This window comes from Lolium perenne, chromosome 3 (genome assembly GCF_019359855.2).
Source record: "Lolium perenne isolate Kyuss_39 chromosome 3, Kyuss_2.0, whole genome shotgun sequence".
In the NCBI taxonomy this organism is placed as follows: Eukaryota; Viridiplantae; Streptophyta; class Magnoliopsida; order Poales; family Poaceae; genus Lolium; species Lolium perenne.
In genome coordinates, this window is record NC_067246.2 from 75,551,429 (window position 1) to 75,573,876 (window position 22,448).

General features: G+C 50.3%; 1 long non-coding RNA gene and 1 pseudogene across 1 annotated transcript; both read left to right on the forward strand.

Annotated features, from left to right (window-relative positions):
• Window positions 1-379: 379 nt before the first annotated feature.
• Window positions 380-1,250, forward strand: LOC139837535 (uncharacterized). Its single transcript, XR_011754033.1, has 3 exons — window positions 380-530; window positions 633-1,024; window positions 1,129-1,250. It is a non-coding gene; the product is annotated as an uncharacterized lncRNA (long non-coding RNA).
• Window positions 1,251-1,833: 583 nt separating this feature from the next.
• Window positions 1,834-3,497, forward strand: LOC127338206 (uncharacterized; annotated as a pseudogene).
• The last annotated feature ends 18,951 nt before the right edge of the window (window positions 3,498-22,448 follow it).

Below are 22,448 nucleotides of genomic sequence, written 5' to 3' on the forward strand. Positions count from 1 at the left end.
TCATGGCCACGGACGATGTCCAATTAGCATACCATTACACATACGGGGAACCTCTTGTCAGAGCTGCGGAGTTGCCTAATCTATCAACACAGCTGCGAAGACTACATAATTGGTACTTGGATGCATGTAAGGACGGCCAGAACTGGATCATGGTGGCAATAAGAGATGAGCACTACGGGCGAACTGACGTGATGAACATCGAATTTTGTGAATTATTTCAGTTATTCAACCAAGACGCCCTCGACAAATCTCTGCTGAGTGCATACTGTCTGTAAGTATTATTTATGTAATTAAGTCTCTACCGCGACTCGTCCATTATTGCTAGCATATAACCATACTCTCACTGTATTATGCAGAATGAAGATTCGCGAATGCCGCAAGGGGCAAATCTATGATCTTGGGTTCGTTGACCCATATACCGTGAATGGGTATACTGTCGACAACTCTCCCAAGGACACGGAGAATAACTTGGTACATGTCTTAAGGAAAAACTCATACAAAAGGGCAATACTATTTCCTTACAACTTCGCGTGAGTGTTACTCTCTTCACACATTAAATCTTTTTCGCTTACTCCATGTGTTAAGTGTAATTGATGAGTTATATGCATTTATATATATGTGTGTGTCCGCAGGTTTCACTATATCCTGCTAGTCATTGAACCCGACACCGGGATAGTAGAAGTCATGGACTCGAAGAGTAAACCCCTTGAGGCGTGGGGGGACATGGCTGATATCCTCCACAAGGCTTGGAAACGGTTCACCAACAAAGCTCCGGGTTTAAAGAATAAAGATCTTCGAATAAAACATGTACCGGTAAGTACTAATGGCTAGGCCGCGCATCTCTTTGATTCTAGTTTCAATACAATTATTATCATCCTTGATTATATATATATTATTTTGATTGAACTTTGTTCTCGTAAAGTGCTTGAGGCAAGAGGACGGGAATAATTTATGCGGGTTCTACGTTTGCGAGTTCATCCGCCAGAATACCCATCATGTGAGGGACATTTTGGAACAACTTGATGTAAGTAATTAAACAACATTCATGGCTTTATTTTATCACCTTGTGTTTCATTCACATACACACATATATATATACTGACCATCGTACCTTCTTCAAATTATTAGATCGAACGGTTGCGGGACGGTCTTCTAGCAACAGAGCGTGTACGAGCAATTCAAGAAGAACTGGCGGGGTTCTTACTTGAGCAAGTCATAGCTCCAGATGGAGAACACTATGTGGACAACCGCCAATATCAATGTTGATGTAGACATATATATATATATGCATGAACGTGTGTCACTTTGATCGATATATGTAATACAATGGTTTCCTATATATATATTTGAATTGTTTGCATTAATATTAAACCGTGTTTCGAATGGACGCAGAGTCTGCCGCGGCAGCGTTTTAGTGAAAATTCCTGCCGCGGCAGAGTCTGCCGCGGCAGGGCAAGGCCCCAAAACCCTGCCCCGGCACAAACCCTTTTCACCCGTTGGGCTTACGAACCGGTGCAAAAGGTCCCCCGCCGGACTCTCCACAGACGGCCACGTGGTGCCCCCTTTAGCACCGGTTTGTAACAGAACCGGTGCAAAAGGGGGGGGCCTTTTGCACCGGATGGTTTGCACCGGTTGGCCATCCGGTGCATATGGGCCTTTTGAACCGGTGCAAAAGAGCAGTTTTCCACTAGTGTCGTGTTCGCCTCGCACACTATATACTAGTATACATCTTTTCCACTAGCTAGGAATATCTCATGATCTAAACCCACCTGTTTGATACAATCCAGCTGACCAAGACCCGACTAAATCAATCATCCGGGTAGGCGGCTACATATGGACCGCAGCAGCTGGTTCCATGGCGACGCCGCTAACAGCGCCGGCGCCGGCGGCAACATCGGGTACATGTGCGGGCTACGCTGCCAGGTGCATCCTAGGTGCCTCTACTTAGTACGTTTTAAACGGAAGATTCGAAGAGTCGACTTTAAATTAACAAGCCTAGAGAAATTCTTCCGGAGCTCTGTAGTAGTAACAAGACTAGGAGAAATTCTTTGGGAGCTCTGTAGTAGTACACGGAGTATGATCAACTCATCTCATCCTGATTACGTGCTCTTGATTTGTGCGTGCAGCTACGCCCCATCAGCGTCGCAGTACAGGGAGGAGGAGCAGCAGCATGAACTGCTCCTCAACTCACAGATTCAGCAACACCTCAACCAGGCAAGAATGAGTTCGATCATGTCGATTAATTTTGTGCATGCATGCACCGGAATACCAGATCATGTGGCCAATAAGTGGAGCCTCTAACTTTGGTGTGTGGGAACTTGCAGATCAGGATGCAAATGAACTTGGACGAAATAGAGCCGACAGCGTACGGCGGATCCGTCCATTCCGGCGATATCAGCTCCGTCGGGGACGACCTCGACCTCCTCCCTTCGAACCCCGCCGCCGCTTCCTGCAGCTTCCCCTCCTCCTCCTCCTCCTCCTCCGCTTCCACCTCCTTCCGCTCCGCCTCGCTCTCATGTAGCCCGGAGATCAGCTCCACGGCGCCGCACGTCCTCGCGGCCCCGGCAGGCCTCCAGTTCCCCGAGGTCTCCCCCTTCATGGAACCGGGAGTGGTGCTCCCTTACGACAACCAGTACGTCGCCAGCTTCCACGACGCGCCGGCCGCAATGGCGCCTAGTGGGATACTGGGATGTCGACGAGGGCGAGCGCGTTCAGGCGCTACGAACAGCATCTCTCTCCCCGGCATGCGGGCAGAGGATGTTCAAGACGGCCATGTCGGCCCTTGAAAAGATGCACACGGCGATGAGGTACAGCCAGCAACAGCAGAATCAGCAGTACTATTACCAACAGCAGCAGCAGCAGATGTCGCCGGTGGCGGAATCGGCGGGAAACCAGCTGCAGCACATGATCTCCGAACGCAAGCGTCGGGAGAAGCTCAACGACAGCTTTCAAGCCCTCAGGACCGTCCTCCCTCCCGGGTCCAAGGTTAATTTTCATGCAAAATTATAATTCTATCAAGACTTCAAGACTAGCTACTGCGGGTTCATTGACTAATAACGATGTTTAATTTGTGTCAATCTTCTCCCTCTGGCTGTAGAAGGACAAGACGTCGATACTGATCATTGCGAGGGAGTACCTGAACTCTCTCAAGTCCAAGGTCTCCGACCTCGAGGAGAAGAACCGAGCACTCGAGGCGCAGCTGGCCCAGCGCGCCACCAGCGACCCCAGCGCCGAGGAAGACAAGGCCGAGTCCGGTGAGCATGTCGACATCCAGATAACGCTGGCGGACGGCGATCAGAGCGGGGAGATTTGCACCGTGAAGATCGGGATGAGGCCGGCGCACAGCAACACGACGGACACAGTGCTCAGGATGCTGCAGTGTCTGAAAGAGCAGATAGGGGAAGACGTCAGCCTGGTGTCTATCAGAACCGACGACGGGCCTCATCGAGCAAGCCTGACATTGCACCTCTAGGTACAGTACAATTTAGTTCTTAACCAGTCAGCCTATCATTACAAGTATTCACTACGGGAAAATCAGGCGCTGCCGTGCAGCGTTTCATTGCCGTGAGGCACTGCACGGCAAAGATTTCTTTGCCGTGTGGCGCGAGAGGGACGCACGTCAAAGAAATAAAGCACGGCAAAGTTTTATGGTGGCGCACGGCAAAGTATCGCCGCACGGCAAAGTTAGAAGTGCCTCACGGCAACGCGTTGGCGCACGGCAACTATTTTATTTCATCTAATACTTATATTTATTTTGTTAATTAGTTTTTCTTTTTGATGACTATTTATTAGACAATGTGCAATACAAAATTACTCTCCATGTTCATCCCCCCACATATATCAGGGTTCCGGTGCTCCGGCGGCCGTCCCCCTCCTTCCCCCCAAAACAGCGGGACGGCGGGTCTACCCCCGTAGATTTCTCCGCGCGAGGGTGCACAATGTACTTTTTCATTCTTTTAGGTTTGTTAGGGTTAGGTTTTAGGTCCAGTTGCAAGTTTTGGTGGCATTCGTGCTCCGGGGGTCATTCCCCCCTAAAAACGGCTGTCTGTGGGCCTCGGATGGTCTACCCCCTAGATTTCTTCACGCGAGGTTCCACCAATATACCTTTTCATAGGTTTAGGTTTGTTTAGTCCATGGACATATTGAAAACCATGTGTGGCACCCTTTGGCACAGTCTAGCCCCCGATATACCCGTGGCGGGACACTTCACCGTACACGTCCAGGAATCTGTTAAGTGTTATCGCCCGAAGGTGAGGGATGTCAGACCGGGGATCCATGCCATGCACCATTTGGTGAATCACACCTTGCATCACACTTTGACACATAGAATAGGCCCACATGCAAGATTTGGTGGGGTTCCGGTGTTCCGGCGGTCGTTCTCCCCCTCCTCCCCCAAAACAGTAAACGTGTGCCCGGCGGGTCTACCCCCTAGATTTCTCCGCGCGAGGGTGCACCAATGTACATTTTCATTCTTTTAGGTTTGTTTAGGACATATACACATGGAGAACCAAGATTGGGACCCTTTGGCACATACGCCCGCAGCTCGAGCCACTATCACACGATCGACGGTGTGCCTGATCTACTGGTTAGGGTTCGGTGTAGGGTGAGGGCTAGGGTCTAGGGTTTAGGGGAGCTACTTTTGCACCATTACACCTTGCATCACACTTTGAAACATAGAATAGGTCCACATGCAAGGTTTGGTGGGGTTCCGGTGCTCCGGCGGTCGTTATCCCCCTCCTCCCCCCAAAACAGCGGAACGTGTGCCCCGGCGGGTCTACCCCCCTAGATTTCTCCGCGCGAGGGTGCACCAATGTAACTTTTCATTCTTTTAGGTTTGTTTAGTACATATACACATGGAGAACCAAGATTGGGACCCTTTGGCACATATACCCGCAGCTAGAGCCATTATCACACGATCGACGGTGTGCCTGATCTACTGGTTAGGGTTAGGTGTAGGGTTAGGGCTAGGGTTTAGGGGCTAGGGCTAGGGTTTAGGTTAAAGGGTAAGTATTTATGGTTAGGTATAGGTTTAGGGTTTAGGGTTAGGGTTAGGGTTTATGATGCATGGTTCTGCAGCTCCGGCGTCGTGGTTTAGGGATTTAGAGGGGTTTAGGGCTCGAAGCCTCCCCAGTTTAGGGTTTAGGGGAGCTACTTTTGCACCATTAGACCTTGCACCACACTTTGACACATATCATAGGTCCACATGCAAGGTTTGGTGGGGTTCCGGTGCTCCGGCGGTCGTTATCCCCCTCCTCCCCCAAAACAGCGTAAAGTGCGCACCTGCGTTACTACCCCCCTAGATTTCTCCGTGCGAGGGTGCACCAATGTAACTTTTCATTCTTTTAGGTTTTTTTAGTACATATACACATGGAGAACCAAGATTGGGACCCTTTGGCACATATACCCGCAGCTAGAGCCATTATCACACGATCGACGGTGTGTCTGATCTACTGGTTAGGGTTAGGTGTAGGGTTAGGGCTAGGGTTTAGGGGCTAGGGCTAGGGTTTAGGTTAAAGGGTAAGTATTTATGGTTAGGTATAGGTTTAGGGTTTAGGGTTAGGGTTAGGGTTTATGATGCATGGTTCTGCAGCGGCGGCGTCGTGGTTTAGGGATTTAGAGGGGTTTAGGGCTCGAAGCCTCCCCAGTTTAGGCTTTAGGGTTTAGGGGAGCTACTTTTGCACCATTAGACCTTGCACCACACTTTGACACATATCATAGGTCCACATGCAAGGTTTGGTGGGGTTCCGGTGCTCCGGCGGTCGTTATCCCCCTCCTCCCCAAAACAAATGAACGTGTGCCCCGGCGGGTCTACCCCCCTAGATTTCTCCGCGCGAGGGTGCACCAATGTAACTTTTCATTCTTTTAGGTTTGTTTAGTACATATACACATGGAGAACCAAGATTGGGACCCTTTGGCACATATACCCGCAGCTAGAGCCATTATCACACGATCGACGGTGTGCTCGATCTCTGGTTAGGGTTAGGTGTAGGGTTAGGGCTAGGGTTTAGGGGCTAGGGCTAGGGTTTAGGTTAAAGGGTAAGTATTTATGGTTAGGTATAGGTTTAGGGTTTAGGGTTAGGGTTAGGGTTTATGATGCATGGTTCTGCAGCTCCGGCGTCGTGGTTTAGGGATTTAGAGGGGTTTAGGGCTCGAAGCCTCCCCAGTTTAGGCTTTAGGGTTTAGGGGAGCTACTTTTGCACCATTAGACCTTGCACCACACTTTGACACATATCATAGGTCCACATGCAAGGTTTGGTGGGGTTCCGGTGCTCCGGCGGTCGTTATCCCCCTCCTCCCCCAAAACAGTGAACGTGTGCCCCGGCGGGTCTACCCCCCTAGATTTCTCCGCGCGAGGGTGCACCAATGTAACTTTTCATTCTTTTAGGTTTGTTTAGTACATATACACATGGAGAACCAAGATTGGGACCCTTTGGCACATATACCCGCAGCTAGAGCCATTATCACACGATCGACGGTGTGCCTGATCTACTGGTTAGGGTTAGGTGTAGGGTTAGGGCTAGGGTTTAGGGGCTAGGGCTAGGTTTTAGGTTAAAGGGTAAGTATTTATGGTTAGGTGTAGGTTTAGGGTTTAGGGTTAGGGTTAGGGTTTATGATGCATGGTTCTGCAGCTCCGGCGTCGTGGTTTAGGGATTTAGAGGGGTTTAGGGCTCGAAGCCTCCCCAGTTTAGGGTTTAGGGTTTAGGGGAGCTACTTTTTCACCATTAGACCTTGCACCACACTTTGACACATATCATAGGTCCACATGCAAGGTTTGGTGGGGTTCCGGTGCTCTGGCGGTCGTTATCCCCCTCCTCCCCCAAAACAGCGGAACGTGTGCCCCTGCGGGTCTACCCCCCTAGATTTCTCCGCGCGAGGGTGCACCAGTGTAACTTTTCATTCTTTTAGGTTTGTTTAGTACATATACACATGGAGAACCAAGATTGGGACCCTTTGGCACATATACCCGCAGCTAGAGCCATTATCACACGATCTACGGTGTGCCTGATCTACTGGTTAGGGTTAGGGTAGGGTTAGGGCTAGGGTTTAGGGGCTAGGGCTAGGGTTTAGGTTAAAGGGTAAGTATTTATGGTTAGGTATAGGTTTAGGGTTTAGGGTTAGGGTTAGGGTTTATGATGCATGGTTCTGCAGCTCCGGCGTCGTGGTTTAGGGATTTAGAGGGGTTTAGGGCTCGAAGCCTCCCCCGTTTAGGGTTTAGGGGAGCTACTTTTGCACCATTACACCTTGCACCACACTTTGACACATATCATAGGCCCACATGCAAGATTTGGTGGGGTTCCGGTGCTCCGGCGGTCGTTATCCCCCTCCTCCCCCCAAAACAGCGGAACGTGTGCCCCGGCGGGTCTACCCCCCTAGATTTCTCCGCGCGAGGGTGCACCAATGTAACTTTTCATTCTTTTAGGTTTGTTTAGTACATATACACATGGAGAACCAAGATTGGGACCCTTTGGCACATATACCCGCAGCTAGATCCATTATCACACGATCGACGGTGTGCCTGATCTACTGGTTAGGGTTAGGTGTAGGGTTAGGGCTAGGGTTTAGGGGCTAGGGCTAGGGTTTAGGTTAAAGGGTAAGTATTTATGGTTAGGTATATGTTTAGGGTTTAGGGTTAGGGTTAGGGTTTATGATGCATGGTTCTGCAGCTCCGGCATCGTGGTTTAGGGATTTAGAGGGGTTTAGGGCTCGAAGCCTCCCCAGTTTAGGGTTTAGGGTTTAGGGGAGCTACTTTTGCACCATTACACCTTGCACCACACTTTGACACATATCATAGGCCCACATGCAAGATTTGGTGGGGTTCCGGTGCTCCGGCGGTCGTTCTCCCCCTCCTCCCCCCAAAACAGCGGAACGTATGCCCCGGCGGGTCTACCCCCCTAGATTTCTCCGCGCGAGGGTGCACCAATGTACTTTTTCATTCTTTTAGGTTTGTTTAGGACATATACACATGGAGAACCAAGATTGGGACCCTTTGGCACATATACCCGCAGCTCGAGCCATTATCACACGATCGACGGTGTGCCTGATCTACTGGTTAGGGTTCGGCGTAGGGTTAGGGCTAGGGTTTAGGGGCTAGGGCTAGGGTTTAGGTTAAAGGGTAAGTATTTATGGTTAGGTATAGGTATAGGCTTAGGGTTTAGGGTTAGGGTTAGGGTTTATGATGCATGGTTCTGCAGCTCCGGCGTCGTGGTTTAGGGATTTAGAGGGGTTTAGGGCTCGAGGCCTCCCCAGTTTAGGGTTTAGGGTTTAGGGGAGCTACTTTTGCACCATTAGACCTTGCACCACACTTTGACACATATCATAGGTCCAAATGCAAGGTTTGGTGGGGTTCCGGTGCTCCGGCGGTCGTTATCCCCCTCCTCCCCCAAAACAGCGGAATGTGTGCCCCGGCGGGTCTACCCCCTAGATTTCTCCGCGCGAGGGTGCACCAGTGTAAGTTTTCATTCTTTTAGGTTTGTTTAGTACATATACACATGGAGAACCAAGATTGGGACCCTTTGGCACATATACCCGCAGCTAGAGCCATTATCACACGATCGACGGTGTGCCTGATCTACTGGTTAGGGTTAGGGCTAGGGTTTAGGGGCTAGGGCTAGGGTTTAGGTTAAAGGGTAAGTATTTATGGTTAGGTATAGGTTTAGGGTTTAGGGTTAGGGTTAGGGTTTATGATGCATGGTTACGCGACTCGGCGTCGTGGTTTAGGGATTTAGAGGGGTTTAGGGCTCAAGCCTCCCAGTTTAGGGTTTAGGGTTTAGGGGAGCTACTTTTGCACCATTAGACCTTGCACCACACTTTGACACATATCATAGGTCCACATGCAAGGTTTGGTGGGGTTCCGGTGCTCCGGCGGTCGTTATCCCCCTCCTCCCCCAAAACAATGAACGTGTGCCCGGCGGGTCTACCCCCTAGATTTCTCCGCGCGAGGGTGCACCAATGTAACTTTTCATTCTTTTAGGTTTGTTTAGTACATATACACATGGAGAACCAAGATTGGGACCCTTTGGCACATATACCCGCAGCTAGAGCCATTATCACATGATCGACGGTGTGCCTGATCTACTGGTTAGGGTTAGGTGTAGGGTTAGGGCTAGGGTTTAGGGGCTAGGGCTAGGGTTTAGGTTAAAGGGTAAGTATTTATGGTTAGGTATAGTTTTAGGGTTTAGGGTTAGGGTTAGGGTTTATGATGCATGGTTCTGCAGACTCACGTCGTGGTTTAGGGATTTAGAGGGGTTTAGGGCTCGAAGCCTCCCCAGTTTAGGCTTTAGGGTTTAGGGGAGCTACTTTTGCACCATTAGACCTTGCACCACACTTTGACACATATCATAGGTCCACATGCAAGGTTTGGTGGGGTTCCGGTGCTCCGGCGGTCGTTATCCCCCTCCTCCCCCAAAACAATGGAACGTGTGCCCAGCGGGTCTACCCCCTAGATTTCTCCGCGCGAGGGTGCACCAATGTAACTTTTCATTCTTTTAGGTTTGTTTAGTACATATACACATGGAGAACCAAGATTGGGACCCTTTGGCACATATACCCGCAGCTAGAGCCATTATCACACGATCGACGGTGTGCCTGATCTACTGGTTAGGGTTAGGTGTAGGGTTAGGGCTAGGGTTTAGGGGCTAGGGCTAGGGTTTAGGTTAAAGGGTAAGTATTTATGGTTAGGTATAGGTTTAGGATTTAGGGTTAGGGTAAAGCGTTATTATGCATGGTTCTGAATCTCAGGCGACGAGGTTTAGGGATTTAGAGGGTTTAGGGCTCGAAGCCTCCCCAGTTTAGGGTTTAGGGTTTAGGGGAGCTACTTTTGCACCATTAGACCTTGCACCACACTTTGACACATATCATAGGTCCACATGCAAGGTTTGGTGGGGTTCCGGTGCTCCGGCGGTCGTTATCCCCCTCCTCCCCCAAAACAGCGGAACGTGTGCCCCGGCGGGTCTACCCCCCTAGATTTCTCCGCGCGAGGGTGCACCAGTGTAACTTTTCATTCTTTTAGGTTTGTTTAGTACATATACACATGGAGAACTAAGATTGGGACCCTTTGGCACATATACCCGCAGCTAGAGCCATTATCACACGATCGACGGTGTGCCTGATCTACTGGTTAGGGTTAGGGCTAGGGTTTAGGGGCTAGGGCTAGGGTTTAGGTTAAAGGGTAAGTATTTATGGTTAGGTATAGGTTTAGGGTTTAGGGTTAGGGTTAGGGTTTATGATGCATGGTTCTGCAGCTCCGGCATCGTGGTTTAGGGATTTAGAGGGGTTTAGGGCTCGAAGCCTCCCCAGTTTAGGGTTTAGGGTTTAGGGGAGCTACTTTTGCACCATTAGACCTTGCACCACACTTTGACACATATCATAGGTCCACATGCAAGGTTTGGTGGGGTTCCGGTGCTCCGGCGGTCGTTTTCGGACTGCTCCACCTAATCTTCGTAACGTGTGCCCCGGCGGGTCTACCCCCTAGATTTCTCCGCGCGAGGGTGCACCAATGTAACTTTTCATTCTTTTAGGTTTTTTTAGTACATATACACATGGAGAACCAAGATTGGGACCCTTTGGCACATATACCCGCAGCTAGAGCCATTATCACACGATCGACGGTGTGCACGATCTTGGTTAGGGTTAGGTGTAGGGTTAGGGCTAGGGTTTAGGGGCTAGGGCTAGGGTTTAGGTTAAAGGGTAAGTATTTATGGTTAGGTATAGGTTTAGGGTTTAGGGTTAGGGTTAGGGTTTATGATGCATGGTTCTGCAGCTCCGGCGTCATGGTTTAGGGATTTAGAGGGGTTTAGGGCTCGAAGCTTCCCCAGTTTAGGGTTTAGGGTTTAGGGGAGCTACTTTTGCACCATTACACCTTGCACCACACTTTGACACATATCATAGGCCCACATGCAATATTTGGTGGGGTTCCGGTGCTCCGGCGGTCGTTCTCCCCCTCCTCCCCCCAAAACAGCGGAACGTGTGCCCCGGCGGGTCTACCCCCCTAGATTTCTCCGCGCGAGGGTGCACCAATGTACTTTTTCATTCTTTTAGGTTTGTTTAGGACATATACACATGGAGAACCAAGATTGGGACCCTTTGGCACATACACCCGCAGCTCGAGCCATTATCACACGATCGACGGTGTGCCTGATCTACTGGTTAGGGTTCGGCGTAGGGTTAGGGCTAGGGTCTAGGGTTTAGGGGAGCTACTTTTTCACCATTACACCTTGCACCACACTTTGACACATTGCATAGGCCCACATGGAAGATTTGGTGGGGTTCCGGTGTTCCGGCGGTCGTTCTCCCCCTCCTCCCCCAAAGCAGCGGAACGTGTGCCCCGGCGGGTCTACCCCCCTAGATTTCTCCGCGCGAGGGTGCACCAATGTACTTTTTCATTCTTTTATGTTTGTTTAGGACATATACACATGGAGAACCAAGATTGGGACCCTTTGGCACATACACCCGCAGCTCGAGCTATTATCACACGATCGACGGTGTGCCTGATCTACTGGTTAGGGTTCGGCGTAGGGTTAGGGCTAGGGTTTAGGGGGTAGGGCTAGGGTTTAGTTTAAAGGTAAGTATTTATGGTTAGGTATAGGTTTAGGGTTTAGGGTTAGGGTTAGGGTTTATGATGCATGGTTCTGCAGCTCCGGTGTCGTGGTTTAGGGATTTAGAGGGGTTTAGGGCTCGAAGCCTCCCCAGTTTAGGCTTTAGGGTTTAGGGGAGCTACTTTTGCACCATTAGACCTTGCACCACACTTTGACACATATCATAGGTCCACATGCAAGGTTTGGTGGGGTTCCGGTGCTCCGGCGGTCGTTATCCCCCTCCTCCCCCAAAACAGCGGAACGTGTGCCCCGGCGGGTCTACCCCCCTAGATTTCTCCGCGCGAGGGTGCACCAGTGTAAGTTTTCATTCTTTTAGGTTTGTTTAGTACATATACACATGGAGAACCAAGATTGGGACCCTTTGGCACATATACCCGCAGCTAGAGCCATTATCACACGATCGACGGTGTGCCTGATCTACTGGTTAGGGTTAGGGCTAGGGTTTAGGGGCTAGGGCTAGGGTTTAGCTTAAAGGGTAAGTATTTATGGTTAGGTATAGGTTTAGGGTTTAGGGTTAGGGTTTATGATGCATGGTTCTGCAGCTCCGGCGTCGTGGTTTAGGGATTTAGAGGGGTTTAGGGCTCGAAGCCTCCCCAGTTTAGGGTTTAGGGTTTAGGGGAGCTACTTTTGCACCATTAGACCTTGCACCACACTTTGACACATATCATAGGTCCACATGCAAGGTTTGGTGGGGTTCCGGTGCTCCGGCGGTCGTTATCCCCCTCCTCCCCCAAAACAGCGGAACGTGTGCCCCGGCGGGTCTACCCCCCTAGATTTCTCCGCGCGAGGGTGCACCAATGTAACTTTTCATTCTTTTAGGTTTGTTTAGTACATATACACATGGAGAACCAAGATTGGGACCCTTTGGCACATATACCCGCAGCTAGAGCCATTATCACATGATCGACGGTGTGCCTGATCTACTGGTTAGGGTTAGGTGTAGGGTTAGGGCTAGGGTTTAGGGGCTAGGGCTAGGGTTTAGGTTAAAGGGTAAGTATTTATGGTTAGGTATAGTTATAGGGTTTAGGGTTAGGGTTAGGGTTTATGATGCATGGTTCTGCAGCTCCGGCGTCGTGGTTTAGGGATTTAGAGGGGTTTAGGGCTCGAAGCCTCCCCAGTTTAGGCTTTAGGGTTTAGGGGAGCTACTTTTGCACCATTAGACCTTGCACCACACTTTGACACATATCATAGGTCCACATGCAAGGTTTGGTGGGGTTCGGGGGCTCGGGGGTTGTTTTTCCCCCTCCGCCCCCAAAACAGCGGAACGTGTGCCCCGGCGGGTCTACCCCCCTAGATTTCTCCGCGCGAGGGTGCACCAATGTAACTTTTCATTCTTTTAGGTTTGTTTAGTACATATACACATGGAGAACCAAGATTGGGACCCTTTGGCACATATACCCGCAGCTAGAGCCATTATCACACGATCGACGGTGTGCCTGATCTATTGGTTAGGGTTAGGTGTAGGGTTAGGGCTAGGGTTTAGGGGCTAGGGCTAGGGTTTAGGTTAAAGGGTAAGTATTTATGGTTAGGTATAGGTTTAGGATTTAGGGTTAGGGTTAGGGTTTATGATGCATGGTTCTGCAGCTCCGGCGTCGTGGTTTAGGGATTTAGAGGGGTTTAGGGCTCGAAGCCTCCCCAGTTTAGGGTTTAGGGTTTAGGGGAGCTACTTTTGCACCATTAGACCTTGCACCACACTTTGACACATATCATAGGTCCACATGCAAGGTTTGGTGGGGTTCCGGTGCTCCGGCGGTCGTTATCCCCCTCCTCCCCCAAAACAGCGGAACGTGTGCCCCGGCGGGTCTACCCCCCTAGATTTCTCCGCGCGAGGGTGCACCAGTGTAACTTTTCATTCTTTTAGGTTTGTTTAGTACATATACACATGGAGAACTAAGATTGGGACCCTTTGGCACATATACCCGCAGCTAGAGCCATTATCACACGATCGACGGTGTGCCTGATCTACTGGTTAGGGTTAGGGCTAGGGTTTAGGGGCTAGGGCTAGGGTTTAGGTTAAAGGGTAAGTATTTATGGTTAGGTATAGGTTTAGGGTTTAGGGTTAGGGTTAGGGTTTATGATGCATGGTTCTGCAGCTCCGGCATCGTGGTTTAGGGATTTAGAGGGGTTTAGGGCTCGAAGCCTCCCCAGTTTAGGGTTTAGGGTTTAGGGGAGCTACTTTTGCACCATTAGACCTTGCACCACACTTTGACACATATCATAGGTCCACATGCAAGGTTTGGTGGGGTTCCGGTGCTCCGGCGGTCGTTATCCCCCTCCTCCCCCAAAACAGCGGAACGTGTGCCCCGGCGGGTCTACCCCCTAGATTTCTCCGCGCGAGGGTGCACCAATGTAACTTTTCATTCTTTTAGGTTTTTTTAGTACATATACACATGGAGAACCAAGATTGGGACCCTTTGGCACATATACCCGCAGCTAGAGCCATTATCACACGATCGACGGTGTGCCTGATCTACTGGTTAGGGTTAGGTGTAGGGTTAGGGCTAGGGTTTAGGGGCTAGGGCTAGGGTTTAGGTTAAAGGGTAAGTATTTATGGTTAGGTATAGGTTTAGGGTTTAGGGTTAGGGTTAGGGTTTATGATGCATGGTTCTGCAGCTCCGGCGTCATGGTTTAGGGATTTAGAGGGGTTTAGGGCTCGAAGCTTCCCCAGTTTAGGGTTTAGGGTTTAGGGGAGCTACTTTTGCACCATTACACCTTGCACCACACTTTGACACATATCATAGGCCCACATGCAATATTTGGTGGGGTTCCGGTGCTCCGGCGGTCGTTCTCCCCCTCCTCCCCCCAAAACAGCGGAACGTGTGCCCCGGCGGGTCTACCCCCCTAGATTTCTCCGCGCGAGGGTGCACCAATGTACTTTTTCATTCTTTTAGGTTTGTTTAGGACATATACACATGGAGAACCAAGATTGGGACCCTTTGGCACATACACCCGCAGCTCGAGCCATTATCACACGATCGACGGTGTGCCTGATCTACTGGTTAGGGTTCGGCGTAGGGTTAGGGCTAGGGTCTAGGGTTTAGGGGAGCTACTTTTTCACCATTACACCTTGCACCACACTTTGACACATTGCATAGGCCCACATGGAAGATTTGGTGGGGTTCCGGTGTTCCGGCGGTCGTTCTCCCCCTCCTCCCCCAAAGCAGCGGAACGTGTGCCCCGGCGGGTCTACCCCCCTAGATTTCTCCGCGCGAGGGTGCACCAATGTACTTTTTCATTCTTTTATGTTTGTTTAGGACATATACACATGGAGAACCAAGATTGGGACCCTTTGGCACATACACCCGCAGCTCGAGCTATTATCACACGATCGACGGTGTGCCTGATCTACTGGTTAGGGTTCGGCGTAGGGTTAGGGCTAGGGTTTAGGGGGTAGGGCTAGGGTTTAGTTTAAAGTTAAGTATTTATGGTTAGGTATAGGTTTAGGGTTTAGGGTTAGGGTTAGGGTTTATGATGCATGGTTCTGCAGCTCCGGTGTCGTGGTTTAGGGGTTTAGAGGGGTTTAGGGCTCGAAGCCTCCCCAGTTTAGGGTTTAGGTTTTCGGTGCTCCGGTGTCAGCACGTGTAGTTTTGGGTTTAGGTTTAGGGTTAGGGTTTCAGTGCTCCGGCGGTTGTTCTCCCCCTCCTCCCCAAAAGAGCGGTATGTGTACGCCGGGGCACACATGTGTTCCCCGGTGGATCTACCCTATAGATTACGCCGGTATGCGATCGAGTTTACACCCCTATAGCTTTAAGAAAACATGATAAGAACATTATAAAATATTATTAATGTTTGAAAAACAGGTTTAATTTAATTTGAAATAAAATTAAATGTTCAATCAAAATGGTAAAATTAAAAGAAAACGTTGCCGTGCACTAGCGCACGGCAAAGAGCAAAATTGCACGGCAAAGGGGCCTTTGCCGTGTAGCAAAGCCTGGGCCGCACGGCAAAGAGCTCTCGCCGCACGGCAAAGCTGTTGCGCATGGCAAAGAAACTTTGCCGCACGGCAAAGCTCGCTTGCACGGCAAAGGCTTAGCAACTTATCCACTTCGGGCGCGTCCCGACCACACAACACGCCCCCATCCCCCACACGCATCTCAGCTCCACCCGCGTCTGTGCCGCCGCCACGTCGCCGCCGCCGCCGGAGGACCTCCCCTGCTGCTGCCGCTCTCCCCGCCGTGCGCCCGTGCTGCTGCCGCTCTCCCCCTCCGCCTCCCTCCTCCCTCCTCCCTCCCAGGAAGGCTGCCCCGCGCCATTGCCGCCGCACGCCCGAGCTGCTGCTGCTCTCCCCCTCCGCCGCCGCGCCTGTACTGCTGCTGCTCGCCCCTCCGCCTGCCGCCCGTGCTGCTGCTGCTCTCCCCCTCCGCCCGCCGCCCGTGCTGCTGGCCGCCACCATCCTTGGAAGCTCCGGCCACCACCCGGTATGTGGCCATTTTCTTTTTTTTTTGTAAATTTGCATGTTACTTAGAGATCGTTTGGGATTGCTACATTATCAAGTTGATGTGTGCATCAGATGAACCGCAACAAGTATTTTTCATAGCTTTTTGAACTCATCTTCCAAATCTGGCATGTCACTGTTTGTATAAGCATACCGGATGAAATGGTATGACAAAAGCATATGGATGCAAATATAATACTGCAACAAAAGATATACTCTATATACGCGCATACATGGTAATTATTAATAGCCCCTAATTGGTTTTTTTTGTTATGCAGGCGATGCTTCGAGGTGGACACGAGGGGCGGCGTCGCGGGGGTGTTTGACGGGGCATTTCGGATCTTCTTCGACGATTCTCTCAGAGGGTCGTTGGTCTTCTTCACCGGCAGTCGATCACGCTTCGAGGGTGAGAATCCGTTCGCCTCTCTTGTACCTAGGTTTTTTCTTTATGTCTAGATCACCAGGTCTGTCGCGATACCTAGGCGTCTCTTCCCGACCGTAAGGGTTACGCGGATAAATATGCATTAGTGGTCTCGCATATTATGAACCGTAACTCTTACGGCATTTATCGGGACAGCCGGCGGATGCGTAGTTGGGTACGTTCTCCGTGCTCTACCCCGATCCGAGACAGGATTTCGGTAGCGCCTCCCCGTTGTTCTCCGGATGCACACCCCTCTCGGCTTTTTGCCGAGACGTGTACCGGGAGAGCAGCGGGGAGGTGCTGCCGAAATTCTGTCTCGGATCGGGGTAGAGCTGGGAGAACGTACTCAATCTACGGATCCGGCGGCTGCTAGGAGCCCACCTAGTAGAGTTTCAGGTTGATGCACGCGTAAAATAAATAAATATATGATGCATTTATTTCGTATTTGATATATAAATGCTATGTTCGTCTGTTTTGTTGCTGATTAGAGGATGGATAATCGTGGCTGGATGTACGATGGCAGAATCAGTCAGTGGGACTATACTGATGAATGGGGAGAAAAGACCGAGCAGTTTGTGGATAGGGCGTTTGCCATCCCTAGCAGACCTATAAGTGTTTGGTGCCCTTGTAGTAAGTGCGCTAACCGAAAGGCACGGGACAAGGAAACTATGAGTATGCACCTGATCAAGTTTGGGTTCACACCGTCCTACAGGATTTGGACTTACCATGGAGAAAAGGCAAAGAAACGTGCTAGGAAGGAGGTGCGGCAGATTCAACCTAGGGGGGAATATGACACTGGTTTTGATAGGTTCTTAGAAAACTTGGCTAATGGTAATGTGCCTCAAAGCTCTCATGTAGAGGTGGAGACACCTCAGGATGCGGAGACAAGTGAGGACCCGGAGGAAAACACAAAGGAGTATTATGAGGCTCTGTTTGCTTCGCAGAAACCCCTACATGAAAATACAGAGGTTACCCAACTAGATGCCATCGCTCGCCTTATGGCCTTGAAGTGCCATAGGAACTTGTGCAGAGATGGGTTCGATGAACTTCTGGTCATCGTAGGCAGCCTTCTGCCGAAAGGGCACCTCTTGCCGCAAAACTTCTACTATTCGACCAAATTGCTCAGTGACCTTAAGATGTCATCTCAGCAGATACACGCTTGTCCAAAGGGATGCATGCTATTCAGAGAGGAGCACGCTGACACAAATTATTGCATCAAATGCAATTCCTCTAGGTACTTTGAGGTAGACCGCAATGGTGATGGTCAGAAGAGGCAGACCACGGTTGCCAAGAATATCCTCCGATATCTTCCAGTTCTACCGAGGATCCAGCGGCTCTTCATGACCGAGGATACTGCCCAGCAGATGAGGTGGGCCGTGGAAGGAAACAGATACACCGACAAGATGATACATCCGTCGGATGGTACTGCATGGAAGAACTTTGTGAAGAAATTTCCACTGAAAGCAGGTGACCCGAGGAGCGTAGCAGTTGCGATATCAACCGATGGGTTCAATCCATATGGTATGTCGGCTGCAGTATACAGTTGTTGGCCAGTGTTTGTTATTCCCATGAACCTCCCCCCTGGCGTCTGCATGAGATCAGAGAACATGTTTGTGTCGATGATAATCCCAGGGCCCAAATACCCGGGCAAGAACATGAATGTGTACCTGGAACCGCTGGTGGATGACTTGGTTCGTGGCTGGGAAGGTCGCGGGATCCGAACATATGACGCATCAAAGAAGGAGTACTTCGATATGTATGTGTGGTACCACACGTCCCTGCATGACCTGCCAGCACGTGCTTTGTTCTGCGGGTGGTGTACACATGGGAAGTGGCCTTGCCCACAGTGCAGACAGGCCGTGACTTTCTTCTGGCTAAACAAGGGAGGCAAGTATTCATGCTTTGATGAAGCTCGACAGTTCCTTGAGCGGAGGCATGCATACAGGAGTGATGTAAAGAGTTTCAAGAAAGGCCGTGTTGTCCGTGGCCCGAAGCCAATTCCGAAGACCGGAACGGAAATCAAGGCCGAGTTAGATGCTCTTCAGCCTAGCCCTGATGGGAATGGTTTCTTGGGATATGGGGAGACACACCAATGGACTCACAAGCCGTGCTTATGGAAGCTCCCTTACTTTGAGTTTCTCGAGCTCCCGCATAACATTGATGTAATGCACACCGAGAAGAATATCAGTGAAGCCATTTGGAGCACGATTGTGGACACTGAGAAGACGAAGGATAACATAAAGGCTCGAATTGATCAAGAAATGTGGTGTGATAGGCCGGAGTTGAACATGCAGCCACCTAATGGTGCCAAAAAAACTTGGACTAAGCCACACGCTCCGTTCTGCCTCACAAAGGCCCAAAAAAGGGAGGTCTTCCAATGGATGAAGGACTCCTTGTTTTTCCCCGATGGGTTCGCAGCCAACTGGATGAGGGGCCTGAACATTGAAACGCTGCGAGTACAAGGACTGAAGAGTCATGACTACCACATATGGCTTGAGCGGATAATGCCGGTGATGATTCGAGGCTATGTCCCTGAGAAGACTTGGCGAGTGCTAGCGAGGTTGAGTTTTTTCTTCCGCCAGATTTGTGCTAGGGAGTTAGACACTAAAGTGATTGAGAAGCTGGATGAAGAGGCACCCGTGTTGCTTTGCGATCTAGAGAAGATCTTTCCTCCAGGGTTTTTTAATCCGATGCAACACATGATCCTGCACCTCGCGGAGGAGTGCTTAAAGGGGGGCCCGAATTGGGGCCATTGGCAGTTTGGTCCCGAGAGAGAAACACAAAAGCTTCATCAAATGACTGGCAATAAATGCAAGATCGAAGCATCCATAGCCGAGGCAGTCCTGAACGTGGAGGTGGCAAACTTCACCACTAAGCACTATGATCCCAACATTCCCACAAAGCACAACCCGGTCCTCCGTTACAATGCCGCCAACAATGAAGAAGTACCCAAGCTTAGCATCTTCGTGGGGCTTGGTGGCAAGTCAAGTGGCTCGAAGCCATACAGAACGGACCTACATGAGCGGACCTTGATCCACTCGTATGTCTTAAACACCATGGTCGAAGTGAAGTCGTACATCGAGTAAGTGCGAACCATTTAATTATTCGCAAACATTCACTCGTATGTTCGTGGCTAACTCTTCCTCTTTTCATCGGTATAGGAAATTCAAGGCTATACATTGGAAGAATACCCACAGGGAGCCTACCCCGGAAGAATCCAAGCAAATTTTCGATAAGGGAGGCGGTTTCGGTTTCAGTAGCTGGTTTTGTAATTTGGTACTATTCTATCCAAATTAGCTAGCACTTCCGATATTTATCGGTCATTTCTCGTTCTAAACTTCTTGTGCTAAACTTGTAGGCAAGAACTGACAAAGAGATGAAGTCAGAGCTAAGAAAAATTGCTAGGGGCTTTGACCATTCCGTAGAAGCGTTCAACTCCTATGACGTGAACGGGTATCGCTTCCAGACCCATCAATACACAACAAGCCGACCCAACGCGAAGACAATAAATAGCGGGGTGGTATGTCAAGGTGATGATGGGCTCCATTACTATGGAAGAGTCGAGGGTATATACGAGCTGAATTACGGGTTTCACAAAGGGCTAAATCCCGTCGTCTTCAAATGCCATTGGTTTGACCCACGTCGGGTGAGACGGGATCCTGAAATTGGGTTGGTTGAAGTTCAAAGGAACTCGGTTTATAAGGGAGAGGATGTGTACATCTTGGCTACCCAGGCCTTTCAAGTATTCTATCTCCCGTACGCGTGCAAAAACCCGACAAAACGTCTACATGGATGGGATGTTGTGATGACGGTGCCTTCACGCAATAGGCTGCCCCCGCCAAACACTGACGATTACCGCCGCGTAGACCCCTCAGCAAGGAGTGTCAAGTTTTATCAGGAAGAAGGGCTCCCCGGCCATTTCACAATCGGCTTGCCGACTATCGATGACATGGTCGTAGACGATGAACAAGAAGACGCGGGCATGGATGGAGACAATGCAGAAGATGAAGCTGAGGATGTCTGTGCCCCGGAAGACCTGAGTTTGCTCGAGGCGTTCAAAGCAGGGATTGACCTCGATGCAGATGGACCACCTCCAGGTTTCATTGATGATTATTGGTTCGCCGAGCCTGATGACGATGAGGAGACACGCGGTCCAATCACGGATGGCGACACAGGCTACTGATCTATGTAGTAGTAATTGTGAGGCTAGCCTATTTGTAATAACTCCGTGTAATAGAGATTGTCTAGCTAGGTTATTTGTAAGAACTCCGTGCTATGTTTGAGAGAACTCTATGCTAGCTATTTGTTGCTTCCACTAATTAATGTTCATCCTTTTGCATTATTGTTGCTTTCATTAATGTTCATCTACTTATATTTCTGTTGCTTTCACTAATATTTATCTATTTACAATATTGCGTACTAATAAACCACTCTCTTCATTTGTGTTTGCAGGTGATTGAAGCATGCCGCCAAAAAAAAGGGGTGGCGGTCTTAAAAAGAAGCTCAAGGACTTGGTAGGTGTAGGGACTTCAAGGCGGGGCCGAGCTACTACCCCCCCTCCTAGCCCCCCTCCTGTCGCTCCCACAGGGCGGCCGCGTAGGAAGAATGCGACGCGGGTACTCACTCCTAGTCCTAGCCCCCCTCCCGCAGCCGATGATGATGACGAGGAGGAGGACCAGGAGCACCACGGGGGTGGGGAGGACCAGGAGGAGGAGGGGGGTGGGGAGGACCAGGAGGAGGAGGGGGACGAGGAGGACCTCTCGGAGGATGAGGGGTTGGGGAACTTAGTGTTCGATCCTGATCCAAGCCTAGATTGGTGTGAGCCGGAGGATTACCAGTACGTTCCAGCTGTGGAGAGGCTGAGGCCACGTGATAGGAAGCCATATCGGCGTGGGATAACACAGCTCCCCGCGCTGAAGCACTAGCGCTACAGGCACGTTGTTCTACAGCCCTATGGAAGGAGGTACATGTTAATTTTTGGCATTTCGTTATCGCAATTTTGTCATTATCAAAATTATTATCACATACATATTGATGTTGTCATTTCATGGTGCAGCTCGTTCCAGTATGAAGACCCGTCGCAGAGACCGCCACGTGGGTACTCGAACATCCTTGGGGGCCTACTTAGATGGTATTTCCCTGGGATAGTCAATTTCCCTACTGGTGGCTGCGACGTAGCTTGGAGGTGGGCGCACTACAGCCTCGCGGAAGATCCTCTTGGCCGCGGCACCGCGGCGGATTTGGTTGTTGCCAAATTCTGGGTACGTGACTTTTGACTTCTTACCATTCATACACTCTCCTTGGTTCACAATAATTGCACTAATGCCCCTTGTTTTACCTATGTGCATGGTTGCAGAAATACTTCAAGAGGGCCGAGGGCAAGGAGAATGCGTGCGATGATGTCCTACACCAGCTTGCAAGGAAGAGGGTGACTGTCATGCACTACGAGGCACGTATTCAATGCGTCCGCGACTGGCACGCCGACCGCTTCGTCCACATGACTAAGGAGGACGCTCGCGACACGCTCATGCAGCCGTGGCAGTACTTGCAGGTATTTGCATTTATGTGTTATTGATTTCTTTATCGCCATGTAGTTTATTTTACCATAATGGGTTTATCTTGTGCATGTAGAACCCTCCTCGCATGCGTCGGCAACGACGATAGGTGCTTTCGTGCGATGGTCATGTGGTGGACATGCCCCCAGTACCTCAAGAAGCACGAGGAGGGCAAGAAGAAGCGGGCAGAGATGCGAGGTGGATCGCATATCCAAGGCAGCATCCCCATCTCTCTTCACCTGCAGAAGGAGGTGAGCAAATTAATGGTTCTTTCATTCTTTGAATTCATGTTATATATTTGCTAACTCTGCAAGGGTGTGCCACTTCACTTTATTACATGTTCTCTTTTGCAGGAAGTCAGGACAGGAGCGAAGCCTAACGTCTTTGCCGTGCTAAAGAAGATGAAGCAAAGGAAGACGCACGATCTGAGACGGGGTCCGTGT